We start from the raw sequence: 15,444 nt of genomic DNA on the forward strand, positions 1-15,444 counted from the left end.
TTATTTATACATTTATTCATTTCAATTTTTATTTATTTCCACATATCTTTATTTCCATATTTTTTCATTTCCACATTTATAGTCCGTAGGGTAATGAGGGGGGCGAGGTTTACCTCAGGCATAGCAATCGAGCTCAATGGAGCAGTCGAGAATGGGTTTGTGTTTGATTTACGTGTTCCTAAACCTACCCGACTCCGCCCCCCTGGATCTCGAGTGTTCTGCAGTGAGGGGCTACTGCATTTTGTCGCGTCACGTCACTTCCGTGTGGACAGTCACGGCATCACTGATTAAAATGGGTTGTCTTGGTGTGGTCTTATTATTAATCTCACATTTTAGGCCAATTACATTCAGTTTGATGAAAAGGCTGTAGGGCAGTTACCAGTCAAATCCAATCAGAGCTTCATCCATACAGAGGAGACATGAATGTATTTACACAGCGTTAGCTTCTGTCACAGAGTGCTTCTGAAATTAGTGAGGGCATCTCTCACCCTTTTCTATAGCCCATGATGACTACTGTCAGTAATCCCGCAGTTGGGACTGTATTAAAGCATGTATGTGACCGCTTTATAGAGCATGGAAAACAAAATTATTATATATCGCCTAAACAGCGCGCAAAAGAGCGCCACCTTTATAAAGCTGTCACTCATTCATGAACGCGATCTCACAAAGTTCAGTTACATTAATCAGTGAATCTTCCCACTGAGCAAATTACGTCCAGAAGACGTCTTTTTCAGGTCTTGTCTCAGGTTGAAAAGACGTCCACTGAGGGGCCAGAATGAAAGTTTTTATGACGTCTTTTTTTACGTCTTCTGAACATCCGATATAGACGAACACGCAGAATCACCAAAGGAGAAAAATCACAATTTTTAAGCCACCATCGTGGAGATGAGTGTTTGCTTTAGTTGGGCTCTTGACCCTTGCCTTATTAATATTAGAGTTTGTTTGGGCAGTTAACTGAGTTATAACAGCCAGACAAGTAAAGAGAAATGATCAGGTGTTGGTTATGTTTTCACTTAATCATTATTAGACCTGAATCACTGAACTCATTTAGAGCCCAATCTCTGAGCATCACTGTGATTCTACAGCAGAAGATCAGCTTTATCAATATAATCTGAAGGATTTCACAAACAGTTGTTCTGAGCAAAAAAAAAAAAAAAAAAAAAAAATTTCTCTTAGGCACACACAGACATCAAGAATCAGCCTGTGAATCTCAACAACGGTGACAAGCAACATATTCTGATCAACAGATCAACTCTGAACATTAGAAAACAAGCTACTAAAAAGTCACATAAACGGAACAAAATAAAATATGAGAATAAAGGAAATTACTAAAACAATTAAGCTCATAATTTATTCATGCAGCAATGCATGATGGGAGCCATGGATGAATTTTGATTGGTTGCTCCCAGAATGCACTGCAACATGCTTTTTGATGGTCACCACTGTTGAGATTCACAGGATGATTCTTGATGTCTGTGTGTGCCTAAATTAGAAGCTTTTTTTTTGTTCAACACACCTTTTCTGAAATCATGTGAATCGCATTGGTAAAGCTGATCTTGTGCTGTAGAATCACAGTGCTGCTGTAATCAATAATGTAAATCTAACTCAGAGATTGGGTTCTAAATGAGTTCAGTGATTCAGGTCAAACAATGATTATGTGAAAACATAACCAACACCTGATCAATTCTTTTTGCTTGTCTGGCTGTTATGACTCAGTTAAAACTGCCCAAACAAATTCTAATATTAATAAGGCAAGGGTCAAGAGCCCAACTAAAGCAAACACTCATCTCCACGATGGTGGCTTAAAAATTGTGATTTTTCTCCTTTGGTGATTCTGCGTGTTCGTCTATATCGGATGTTCAGAAGACGTCCAAAAAAGACGTCATAAAAACTTTCATTCTGGCCCCTCAGTGGACGTCTTTTCAACCTGAGACAAGACCTGAAAAAGACGTCTTCTGGACGTAATTTGCTCAGTGGGTTGTTACGTCCCAGTCTAGGAGTGGAGGAGTAACATAATCGAAGAACGTCACGTAAGGAAAGATTTGTGTTTATTGTAGGAGCTTAGCAATTTTTTTGTTTTCCATCCACTATTAGGTTCAGGAATGGGCATAAACCAAAACAACAAACAAAACAGAAACTAACTATTTTTAATAATCTACCTTAACCTAACAAAGAAAAAATTAACAAAAATACATCAAACTTCCCTGTCTCCCTATCTGCTCAAAACCAGGAGAAAATTCTAAACAAAAATAGATGCCCACTCCCAACAAATGTGGCGTAACTCTATTTGCAGATTACCTTTTAATACCGACACATTTTAGTCAAATAAAACGAGCTCCTACTGGATGGTGACGTTTACAGATTACCTTTTCATACCGACATAAGAAAATAACCAAGAAAGATATGCTGGGAAAAACAGTGGGTTAACATCGCAAGGCATACAACAAGCTGGAGCACTAAAGATCACTCCACAACAGGCCGGAGGAACGCTGACAACAACGCGTTCTCCCGGCAGAACACACATACAGAGCCGCGCCCACTTTTCATTGCGCAGAAGCGCACTTTTAAAGGATGCGATAACCAGCGAAGAGCCAATCTACTTTCCCAGACAATTAGAAGCCGGAACCTGGAGCAGAGATGAGAAAGAAACTCGAAAGAAAAACAAAACAAAACAAACACTAATCACAGTAGAATATTACATACGTCCGAGGACGTAACAATCTCTTAATGTCTGCACTTTGTTAGAGAGGATTTTGAAGCGTGCAGGACTGGACAAAAGCTCGAGCGGTGTCTGGATTCAGCTTAAACACCTGTGATTGGCCATTCTGTTCCAGAAACAAGCAAACTTGTCTGTGATTGGCTACATTGCTCGCCGAAGCAAAAAGTCGATTGAATATTTACAGGTTTGTTTCTCGTTATTCTTTCAAAATATTAATAAATAGAAATGAGCAATTATTAGTGTCATTGTAACCAAGTATCATCATAAATAGTGATCAAATATCGAAGCTATCTCCAATAGGCTACTTCAAAGCTCATGATCAAATCAAATTATTTATTAAAATATTATAAAAACTGGCAAAAAAAAAAAAAAACTGTAAATATATATATATATATATATAGTATAGGCTATAGGCTACTTTTCTTTCTTTTTATTTTTGTTTACAAATCGCACCCTTTTAGGCTCTTGACATTCACTGGTCACTCAATGCGATAATAACCTATTGATCATGATGAACTGTCACTCTTGTGCAAAAATACACGACCAAACGTTGAAAAGGGTGGCAGAGAGGGGACATGACACATGTTCGGGGCCACTATGGCATTGAGCGACGGTCACTAATGTCACTCTGGCGCAAAAATACACGACCAAACGTTGAAAAGGTGGCAGAGAGGGGACATGACACATGTTCGGGGCCACTATGGCATTGAGCGACGGTCACTAATGTCACTCTGGCGCAAAAATACACGACCAAACGTTGAAAAGGGTGGCAGAGAGGGGACATGACACATGTTCGGGGCCACTATGGCATTGAGCGACGGTCACTAATGTCACTCTGGCGCAAAAATACACGACCAAACGTTGAAAAGGGTGGCAGAGAGGGACATGACACATGTTCGGGGCCACTATGGCATTGAGCGACGGTCACTAATGTCACTCTGGCGCAAAAATACACGACCAAACGTTGAAAAGGTGGCAGAGAGGGGACATGACACATGTTCGGGCCACTATGGCATTGAGCGACGGTCACTAATGTCACTCTGGCGCAAAAATACACGACCAAACGTTGAAAAGGGTGGCAGAGAGGGGACATGACACATGTTCGGGGCCACTATGGCATTGAGCGACGGTCACTAATGTCACTCTGGCGCAAAAATACACGACCAAACGTTGAAAAGGGTGGCAGAGAGGGGACATGACACATGTTCGGGGCCACTATGGCATTGAGCAACGGTCACTAATGTCACTCTGGCGCAAAAATACACGACCAAACGTTGAAAAGGGTGGCAGAGAGGGGACATGACACATGTTCGGGGCCACTATGGCATTGAGCGACGGTCACTAATGTCACTCTGGCGCAAAAATACACGACCAAACGTTGAAAAGGGTGGCAGAGAGGGGACATGACACATGTTCGGGGCCACTATGGCATTGAGCGACGGTCACTAATGTCACTCTGGCGCAAAAATACACGACCAAACGTTGAAAAGGGTGGCAGAGAGGGGACATGACACATGTTCGGGGCCACTATGGCATTGAGCGACGGTCACTAATGTCACTCTGGCGCAAAAATACACGACCAAACGTTGAAAAGGGTGGCAGAGAGGGGACATGACACATGTTCGGGGCCACTATGGCATTGAGCGACGGTCACTAATGTCACTCTGGCGCAAAAATACACGACCAAACGTTGAAAAGGGTGGCAGAGAGGGGACATGACACATGTTCGGGGCCACTATGGCATTGAGACGGTCACTAATGTCACTCTGGCGCAAAAATACACGACCAAACGTTGAAAAGGGTGGCAGAGAGGGGACATGACACATGTTCGGGGCCACTATGGCATTGAGCGACGGTCACTAATGTCACTCTGGCGCAAAAATACACGACCAAACGTTGAAAAGGGTGGCAGAGAGGGGACATGACACATGTTCGGGGCCACTATGGCATTGAGCGACGGTCACTAATGTCACTCTGGCGCAAAAATACACGACCAAACGTTGAAAAGGGTGGCAGAGAGGGGACATGACACATGTTCGGGGCCACTATGGCATTGAGCGACGGTCACTAATGTCACTCTGGCGCAAAAATACACGACCAAACGTTGAAAAGGGTGGCAGAGAGGGGACATGACACATGTTCGGGGCCACTATGGCATTGAGCGACGGTCACTAATGTCACTCTGGCGCAAAAATACACGACAAACGTTGAAAAGGGTGGCAGAGAGGGGACATGACACATGTTCGGGGCCACTATGGCATTGAGCGACGGTCACTAATGTCACTCTGGCGCAAAAATACACGACCAAACGTTGAAAAGGGTGGCAGAGAGGGGACATGACACATGTTCGGGGCCACTATGGCATTGAGCGACGGTCACTAATGTCACTCTGGCGCAAAAATACACGACCAAACGTTGAAAAGGGTGGCAGAGAGGGGACATGACACATGTTCGGGGCCACTATGGCATTGAGCGACGGTCACTAATGTCACTCTGGCGCAAAAATACACGACCAAACGTTGAAAAGGGTGGCAGAGAGGGGACATGACACATGTTCGGGGCCACTATGGCATTGAGCGACGGTCACTAATGTCACTCTGGCGCAAAAATACACGACCAAACGTTGAAAAGGGTGGCAGAGAGGGGACATGACACATGTTCGGGGCCACTATGGCATTGAGCGACGGTCACTAATGTCACTCTGGCGCAAAAATACACGACCAAACGTTGAAAAGGGTGGCAGAGAGGGGACATGACACATGTTCGGGCCACTATGGCATTGAGCGACGGTCACTAATGTCACTCTGGCGCAAAAATACACGACCAAACGTTGAAAAGGGTGGCAGAGAGGGGACATGACACATGTTCGGGGCCACTATGGCATTGAGCGACGGTCACTAATGTCACTCTGGCGCAAAAATACACGACCAAACGTTGAAAAGGGTGGCAGAGAGGGGACATGACACATGTTCGGGGCCACTATGGCATTGAGCGACGGTCACTAATGTCACTCTGGCGCAAAAATACACGACCAAACGTTGAAAAGGGTGGCAGAGAGGGGACATGACACATGTTCGGGGCCACTATGGCATTGAGCGACGGTCACTAATGTCACTCTGGCGCAAAAATACACGACAAAACGTTGAAAAGGGTGGCAGAGAGGGGACATGACACATGTTCGGGGCCACTATGGCATTGAGCGACGGTCACTAATGTCACTCTGGCGCAAAAATACACGACCAAACGTTGAAAAGGGTGGCAGAGAGGGGACATGACACATGTTCGGGCCACTATGGCATTGAGCGACGGTCACTAATGTCACTCTGGCGCAAAAATACACGACCAAACGTTGAAAAGGGTGGCAGAGAGGGGACATGACACATGTTCGGGGCCACTATGGCATTGAGCGACGGTCACTAATGTCACTCTGGCGCAAAAATACACGACCAAACGTTGAAAAGGGTGGCAGAGAGGGGACATGACACATGTTCGGGCCACTATGGCATTGAGCGACAGTCACTAATGTCACTCTGGTGCAAAAATACACGACCAAACGTTGAAAAGGGTGGCAGAGAGGGGACATGACACATGTTCGGGCCACTATGGCATTGAGCGACGGTCACTAATGTCACTCTGGCGCAAAAATACACGACCAAACGTTGAAAAGGGTGGCAGAGAGGGGACATGACACATGTTCGGGCCACTATGGCATTGAGCGACGGTCACTAATGTCACTCTGGCGCAAAAATACACGACCAAACGTTGAAAAGGGTGGCAGAGAGGGGACATGACACATGTTCGGGGCCACTATGGCATTGAGCGACGGTCACTAATGTCACTCTGGCGCAAAAATACACGACCAAACGTTGAAAAGGGTGGCAGAGAGGGGACATGACACATGTTCGGGGCCACTATGGCATTGAGCGACGGTCACTAATGTCACTCTGGCGCAAAAATACACGACCAAACGTTGAAAAGGGTGGCAGAGAGGGGACATGACACATGTTCGGGCCACTATGGCATTGAGCGACGGTCACTAATGTCACTCTGGCGCAAAAATACACGACCAAACGTTGAAAAGGGTGGCAGAGAGGGGACATGACACATGTTCGGGCCACTATGGCATTGAGCGACGGTCACTAATGTCACTCTGGCGCAAAAAATACACGACCAAACGTTGAAAAGGGTGGCAGAGAGGGGACATGACACATGTTCGGGGCCACTATGGCATTGAGCGACGGTCACTAATGTCACTCTGGCGCAAAAATACACGACCAAACGTTGAAAAGGGTGGCAGAGAGGGGACATGACACATGTTCGGGGCCACTATGGCATTGAGCGACGGTCACTAATGTCACTCTGGCGCAAAAATACACGACCAAACGTTGAAAAGGTGGCAGAGAGGGGACATGACGCATGTTCGGGGCCACTATGGCATTGAGCGACGGTCACTAATGTCACTCTGGTGCAAAAATACACGACCAAACGTTGAAAAGGGTGGCAGAGAGGGGACATGACACATGTTCGGGGCCACTATGGCATTGAGCGACGGTCACTAATGTCACTCTGGCGCAAAAATACACGACCAAACGTTGAAAAGGGTGGCAGAGAGGGGACATGACACATGTTCGGGGCCACTATGGCATTGAGCGACGGTCACTAATGTCACTCTGGCGCAAAAATACACGACCAAACGTTGAAAAGGTGGCAGAGAGGGGACATGACACATGTTCGGGCCACTATGGCATTGAGCGACGGTCACTAATGTCACTCTGGCGCAAAAATACACGACCAAACGTTGAAAAAGGTGGCAGAGAGGGGACATGACACATGTTCGGGCCACTATGGCATTGAGCGACGGTCACTAATGTCACTCTGGCGCAAAAATACACGACCAAACGTTGAAAAGGTGGCAGAGAGGGGACATGACACATGTTCGGGGCCGAGGTTATTGCGTGAAGTAGTTTTTGGTCCAAAAATTAGAATCTCTGTTTTTTCTGAATTTAGTAGTAGGAAATTACTGGTCATCCAGTTTTTTATATCAGTTATGCTTTCCATTAATTTTGTGAATTGGTAAGTTTCGTCAGGGCGTGAAGAAATATAGAGCTGAGTATCATCAGCGTAACAATGAAAACTAACGCCATGCTTCCTAATGATATCTCCCAAGGGTAGCATGTACAGAGTGAAAAGCAACGGTCCTAGTACTGAGCCTTGCGGTACTCCATATTTAACTTGTGATTGATATGACATCTCATCGTTTACTACTACAAACTGATAACGGTCAGATAAGTATGATTTGAACCATGACAATGCAATTCCACTAATGCCAACATAGTTTTCGAGTCTATGTAGAAGAATATTGTGATCAATAGTATCAAATGCAGCACTAAGATCCAGTAACACTAATAGAGAGATACAACCACGATCTGATGATAAGAGCAAATCATTAGTAACTCTAATGAGAGCAGTCTTAGTACTATGGTACGGTCTAAATCCTGACTGGAAATCCTCACAGATACTATTTCTTTCTAAAAAGGAACATAGTTGTGATGAAACTGCCTTTTCTAGTATTTTTGACAGAAAAGTGAGATTTGAGATCGGCTGTAATTGACTAATTCTCTAGGATCAAGTTGTGTTTTTGTAATAAGAGGTTTAATAACAGCCAGTTTAAAAGTTTTTGGTACGTATCCTAGTGATAAAGATGAATTAACAATATTAAGAAGAGGATCTATGACCTCCGGAAGCATCTCTTTCAATAGCTTAGTCGGTATAGGGTCTAACATACATGTTGTTGATTTTGATGATTTAACAAGTTTAGACAATTCTTCCTCTCCTAAAGCAGAAAATGAAATGAATTTTTCCTCAGGGACACTACAATGCACTGTCTGACATGATACTGTAGTAGACGGTTGAATGGTTATAATTTTCTCTCTAATATTATCAATCTTGCAAGTAAAGAAGTTCATAAAGTCATTACTGCTATGCTCTTTGGAAACATCAGAAGTTGAAGGTTTATTTCTTGTTAATTTAGCCACTGTATCAAATAAATACCTAGGGTTGTGTTTATTTTCTTCTAAAAGTTTTGAAAAATAGGCAGATCTAGCAGTTTTTAAGGCCTTTCTATACTCAGTCATTTTCTCTCTCCATGAAATGCGAAATACTTCTAGTTTTGTTTTCTTCCAGCTACGCTCCATTTTTCTAGCTGCTGTTTTTAGGGCCCGAGTGTGCTCATTGTACCATGGTGTTGGATTAATTTCCTAAATCTTTTTTAAACGCAAAGGAGCAACTGAGTCTAATGTGCTGGAAAAGACAGAGGCAATAGTTTCTATATTTATGGCAGGGAGGCAGTTTAGCCTCTTTGACTAAATGTAGTATACACGAGACTAGATAATGATCTGAGATGTCGTCACTCTGCTGCAGAATTTCAACGGCATCAATATCGATTCCATGTGACAATATTAGATCTAAAGTATGATTACGACAATGAGTGGGTCCTGACACGTGTTGTCTAACACCAATAGAGTTTAGAATGTCTGTAAATGCCAATCCCAATGAGTCTTTTTTATTATCTACATGGATATTAAAATCACCAACAACAAGGACTTTATCTGCAGCTAGTACTAACTCTGATAGAAAATCAGCAAATTCTTTGATAAAGTCTGTATGGTGTCCTGGTGGCCTGTATACAGTAGCCAGTGTGATAATATCTAGGTGTGAGAGTTTCTATGTGTTGGGATTTATCTGACTTCTGCAACGTGAGGCAGCTAGCAGACGGTCGGTTTAGCCAGTCTGTCTGCTTCCTGTCCTGGGCCCCAGTTTGTCATGTTTCAGCTCTAAGACTATGTGCCATATTACTAGAGAGAAGAGCAGCACCATCCCGGGAGGGATGAATACCATCTCTTTTGAACAGGTCAGGTCTGCCCCAAAAACTTTTCCAATTATCTATGAAACCTATATTATTCTGCGGACACCACTTAGACAGCCAGCCATTGAGTGATGATAATCTGCTAACTATCTCATCACTCCTACGAACAGGAAGGGGACCAGAGCAAATTACTTCTCCTGACATTGTATTTGCGAGTTCACACACCTCTTTAATGTTAATTTTAGTGATCTCCGACTGGCGAAGTCGAACATCATTTGTGCCGACGTGAATAATAATTTTAGAGTATTTACGATTAGCATTAGCCAGCACTTTTAAATTTGCTTTGATGTCAGGTGCTCTGGCTCCCGGCAAACATGTGACTATGGTGGCTGGTGTCTCTATTTTCACGTTCCGTGTAATAGAATCGCCAATTACTAGGGCACTTTCAACAGGATTCTCAGTGGGTGCGTCACTGAGTGGGGAGAACCTGTTTGATGTTCTTACTGGAACGGAAGAGTGGTGTTTTCCGCGGCTAGGCCGCCTCACCGTTACCCAAGTGCCCTGCTGCGCGGGCTCTACAGCTGGAACCGAACAATGTACAGAGTTCACTAAGCTAGTCGCATCCAAAACAGTATCTGAAGCCCCTGCATTCTTACTATCCTCGATTAAAGTTTGGATGCGTGTCTCTAATTCTGAGATTCTCTCTGTCAGCCTGACTATTTCCATACATTTATGACATGTAAATCCCTCGTCGCTGACAGAGAGAGCTACACTGAACATGTGACAAACTGAACACGATATAACACTGGGAGAGGATGACATGACTCACCGTGTTTGTAGACTGATCCGATCCGAGTTACCACAGCTGTTTGATGAACGCGCTGAAAAAGGAGCGCGCGAGAGACTGATGACAAGTTAACAAGCTAGCGAGATGCAAACACGTTGTAATAGCGATTTAGATTCAAAGATTACAAGCCAGCGACACAGTGTGTGTGTGTGTGTGTGTGTGTGTGTACCATCCAGAAATTAGTGTATTAAAAATGTTTTTTCTTGGTTATGCAAATGTTAAGGGAACGTTCCATTTTATCACTCTGCAAACATTATGAGAACGTTACATTTGAATGTTTTCAAACGTTCTAAAACAAGTAGAAACATTTAAAAAATGTTATAAGAACATCCAACTAAAAAGTTTCAGAAAAACATTCCATGAACAAAGTATAGATACTATTTTTGTACTAATGCTTTGAGAACATTATTAAAGACCAGATAACTTTGAACAAATTGTTTGTTTATAACTTTGAGAGAACGTTGCCAGAACGTTAGAAAGGTCCCTGTTAGCTGTGCAGAAACATGTTCAGACACAACCTAAAGCCTTAAGGTTTGGGTTTATTTCATTTTATTGCATTAACCCTCATTTAATGGAACTTTTCATTTCTGAATTCTGCATAAACGCCGTCTGTTACAATCCCATCCTGAATATTTCATTTTCTTGTCTTGTTGTATGATTAAAACTTCATTTTTACTGAAAAAACAATAAAGAAACTTCCACAAACCCGTCTCAGTCGAGTGTGTTTCATCAGATGAATTTTTTAATCCATATCAGGATATTTATGGATTGATGAATTAAACCTGTCACTCATATCTTTTAAGTTGCAACATAACAAATGCGACCACATGTTTCTTTTACTTTCTTTTTCACATAAATCTTTTAAGCCCGCTGCAAATGCATGTTGTGAAATGACCATGTGGCATCTCAATAACTGTATCTGATCTAATAAAAACATAACCCCGTAGATTATACAGTTTAATGTCGAAAAGTCCTGTCTGAATGGATGCCAAACTTCTCATATATGAAGACTTCAAAGACTGAAATGTGCTTCTAACATGAGCTTTTTATCAAGCTTGTATGCTTAGGTTCTGTTATTTAACTTCAATGGGAATAAAAATAACCTATTATATGCCATTAAAGTGCAAAAATTGACAATGAGTTTTGCTTGTATATTGACTTGCTAGAAAACCTTAAAGTACAGCAGTGCTGGGCTGCGTTTCCCAAAAGCATCGTGAGCCTAAGCTGATCGTTAAAACGATGATCTTAATATTGTGGTCTGTTTCCCAAAAGCATCGTAACTTAAGTAGAAAATGATCGTAGATCTACGAGTGCTCTGGAGTAATTGTAAAGCCCACAGTGCAGAAGACAGAGTTATGAGGCCACCTGCAGGACAATCGGCAGATTACACCTTTAACTTTATTCATGTGCAGTGTGATTCAAATACAAGGTTTTGCTTGTACTTTATTGTGCACTTTATTACTCGTTTTTTGTTTAAATGAGGGCAGAAAACAAAGAAAAAAAATATATAAAAGCACATCTAAATTAAATGACTGAACAAACATTGAATAGAAGAACATCCACAGATGCTGCAAGGATCGGGATCAAGGTACCATCAGTCACTCCGATGACCTGTGGGATGTGATGATGCGTTACAAAATACACATTTCTGTGATGTCCTGTCTTGAGGCTGGAAATGTAATGTGTTTCGCAGTAAGTGGAAGTAATGCATTGGTAACCGCTTGAACTGCTCTTGACACTGATGCCTTACAGTCCAAGCACATCACCAAGTAGCTGGAGAAAACTGCCTGTTGCATAAAATCTCAAGGGGATTTGGTTTTCCACTAAATTGTATTTTTAACATCAGTTACAAAATATATATCTCCAATTTATTAGACATAACCTATGTGTTGGTAAAGAATTTCAATATCTTGATAAACAAATTAAGAAAATATTTGTTTCTTTTAACATCACATCCATATATAAATACTATTGATATATCATTCCTAAATTATATTTGTAAAGATGTGCATCAGAGGTATTACAAAATATTAAATAACAACAATAAAATAATAATATAGGTTGTTTTATAGGTGTATATAGTTGAATTGACTGTGGTTTAAATTGTTTTATTAACAAAGTTTGTTTGTAACATTTATAAAGAAAATTAAATGAATCTACCCAAATCTGATGATCTACCCAATAATGTTGAGAGAAGGCCTGTATTCAAAGCTGAATCACCTACGGTTTCTCAACAGTTTTCTGCATCTCTCCACCACCACATTTTACAGGTTTGGGAAAAAATATGATAATTTTGTGTGAACTATCCCTAGTATAAATATGTTAATATTTAACCTTAGTGCACTGATAGCTGCATTAATATTAACCATATAAACAAAAACAGCAAGAAAAAATAATATATAGCAAGAAAAAAAAAAAAAAATATATATATATATATATTTTTTTTTTAAATAATCCTTTATTTATTTTTTATTATTAGTGCTGCACCTATTTTGATTTTTCATGGCCAATAGAAGCAAATTGGCCGATTCTGATACTGGTTGCATTTTTTTTTAAAGCAAATTTGTTTATTTGTTCAAAAAATATGTGTAGCTCTTTGATATTAGAGGCAAACACTGGATTTTTATCACAATCCCAACAAAGATGTTATGAACATGAGTTGTTTTTCATTTAAATTGTTGTATAATTTTAAGATTAACAGCAAAAACAGCATGGTCTGACTTTAGCTTTGTGAAATTATGCTGCATAAGACACCTGCACAAAACACAATCAGCAGACGGATTAGTGTTATTGTGAGCACTTCTTGTGTCTATTTGCCTCGTCATGACGACTCGCTTGTTGTATTCCTTTGGATAAAAGCGTCTGCCAAATGAATAAATGTAAATGTAAATGTACAAATCAGCTTTCATATTACAGTACCGTACTGCTAAATCTACAGCAACATTTAACACTGATGAACTCTTTTGTTCATTTACAGATGTTTGTTTAATTAAATGCTCAATAGTGTGAGATCTAATGTTGTGGCCGATCTAATATATTGTTCATGCATCAAACATTGCATTGTGGGATAGGTTACAGTTTACATTTACATTAAATCTGTAGACAAACCTTATAGGTGATTTATTCCCTCTTAGAAAACACTGCCAAAAAAACAAAATTATGTAGATGTTGTAGAGTTTTAACCATAATTCGGCTTTGGTTTTCACTGTTCATGTCATAGCCAGGCCTATAAATTATTACTAATAATATATATGTGTGTTAATCAGTTATCATCATCATTAGTGTTTAGTAGGTCAGCTGACAGAAGAAAGTCAGCCTCAGAATGAGATGGATGACAATCAGTGAATCATTGAATATAAATAGAAGAAATAGTTTTGATCCATGAAGTAAAAAATGTGTTTATGGAATTAGTTATTGATCTGAACAGCAGAATGTGTGTTTGTGCTTTACAGTGTCCACAGGAGGGCGCAGGTGAGTTTATATAGAGCAGTTGAGCTCGTTTCATCAGAGATGAATCTGATATAATGACACACAGTGTGTCAGGTTTGAGTTTAGCACATCACATGTGTGGACTAACATGCTTCATGACTATCTATCGAAACAAACACTCATTAAAGACATATAATCTCACTTAACCGTTAAATCCTGTTCTGTCCAGCTGTTCACCGTTGTTGTGCTGCCGGTGTTAGTGTTTATTTCGGGTCCGTGTATCTTTCGATCATTCGTTTTTTTTATTTAATATTTTACAAAAAATCTTCTGATTTAACCTTGAGATTTGAAGTATTAGCTTAGATCAGGGGTTCCCAAACTTTTTCCCATGACCCCCAAAATAACGGTGCCAGTGACTCTCGAGCCCCAGTATCGTCGGAGGTGGTTAAAGTAATATGAGGGGCGGTCCGTGCCAGTTCTAAGGCTAAGCAGGCGAAGGATAAGGCACAGTCTACCCTTACGTCGTGACGGCGGCGTACGTGAGAAATTTACATAAAAAGTGACGTGTGATTGGTACGTCTGAAATATGTACGTCGCATCATATGACGCCTTTAAACGCATTTAAAAGTTTCCATTAGTAGATGTAGGCTATTTGTTATAGACTATTGATTTTACAATAATTAGTTAACTAACTAGTGGCAACAGTGCATACGAATTCTAAATGTATTTCATGTATTATGAGTGTGTGTGTGTGTGTGTGTGTGTCTTTGTGTGTATTGGCTGTTGCGTTAGTGTTGAAGTGAACAAATTAAACATGCTTTGAAAATTTAAGGCATTATTTTAACTTGGATGCCATAGCCCTAAAATCCTATGCTCAATTTTTCTATATCTTTTTTGTTCTTTTGTGATCTTGCCTGAATTTTCTTTGTCATTTAACATTTTCTTCAACATGAGGTGGAGAACAAGTTATTCTGAGAAAACATTCTTGGTTTCATGGATATAGTTTGTCTATTTGGGAAAATAAGTAGTTACAAAAAGTATAAACAGTAAAAAGATGATGATAGAAAGGGTTATTATTATATTATTATTATTATTATTACATTTGTTACAACGAAGGAATACTAACATGGTAACTTCTGACCAAAAAGAGGAGCAGTTATAATAGATGTATGAATTTCTGATGCTCAGGAGAACAGCAAATTCTAACCCAGGGGTTGTCAGCTATGGTCTTTAAGGTCCATTTTACTGCAGAGTTTAGCTCCAACCCTATTCAGTTGAGAACTCCTGGTTTAGAATGTGCTGTTCTCACCCTGAACTGTTATAATTTTATTTTTGGTATTATAACCACTGCTCTAAATCATCAGCAATTTCATCTGCAACCTGAAGGCTTGGATATTAACCTTGTCCACTAGATGGAGCTATACGATAAGTATGGAAGCCCGTTTCCGCCACTAAAAAAAAAAGAAGATTAATTGCGACTTTTTATCTCAGAATTGCGAGTTATAAAGTCAGAATTCTGAGATATAAAGTCGCAATTGCGAGATAAAAAGTCAGAATTCTGAGATATAAAGTCGCAATTGCGAG

The 15,444-nt window shown here is 40.8% G+C and overlaps 2 protein-coding genes across 4 annotated transcripts in view; one reads left to right on the forward strand and one right to left on the reverse strand.

The window, feature by feature from the left end:
- Positions 1-15,444, reverse strand: part of LOC125247003 — a 537,225-nt gene that overhangs the window by 277,462 nt on the left and 244,319 nt on the right. The gene's annotated exons all lie outside the window — the stretch shown is intronic.
- Positions 1-15,444, forward strand: part of LOC125247564 (CXADR-like membrane protein) — an 824,350-nt gene that overhangs the window by 160,585 nt on the left and 648,321 nt on the right. The window lies entirely within an intron of this gene.

This window comes from Megalobrama amblycephala, linkage group LG1, assembly GCF_018812025.1.
Source record: "Megalobrama amblycephala isolate DHTTF-2021 linkage group LG1, ASM1881202v1, whole genome shotgun sequence".
Classification (NCBI taxonomy): domain Eukaryota; kingdom Metazoa; phylum Chordata; class Actinopteri; order Cypriniformes; family Xenocyprididae; genus Megalobrama; species Megalobrama amblycephala.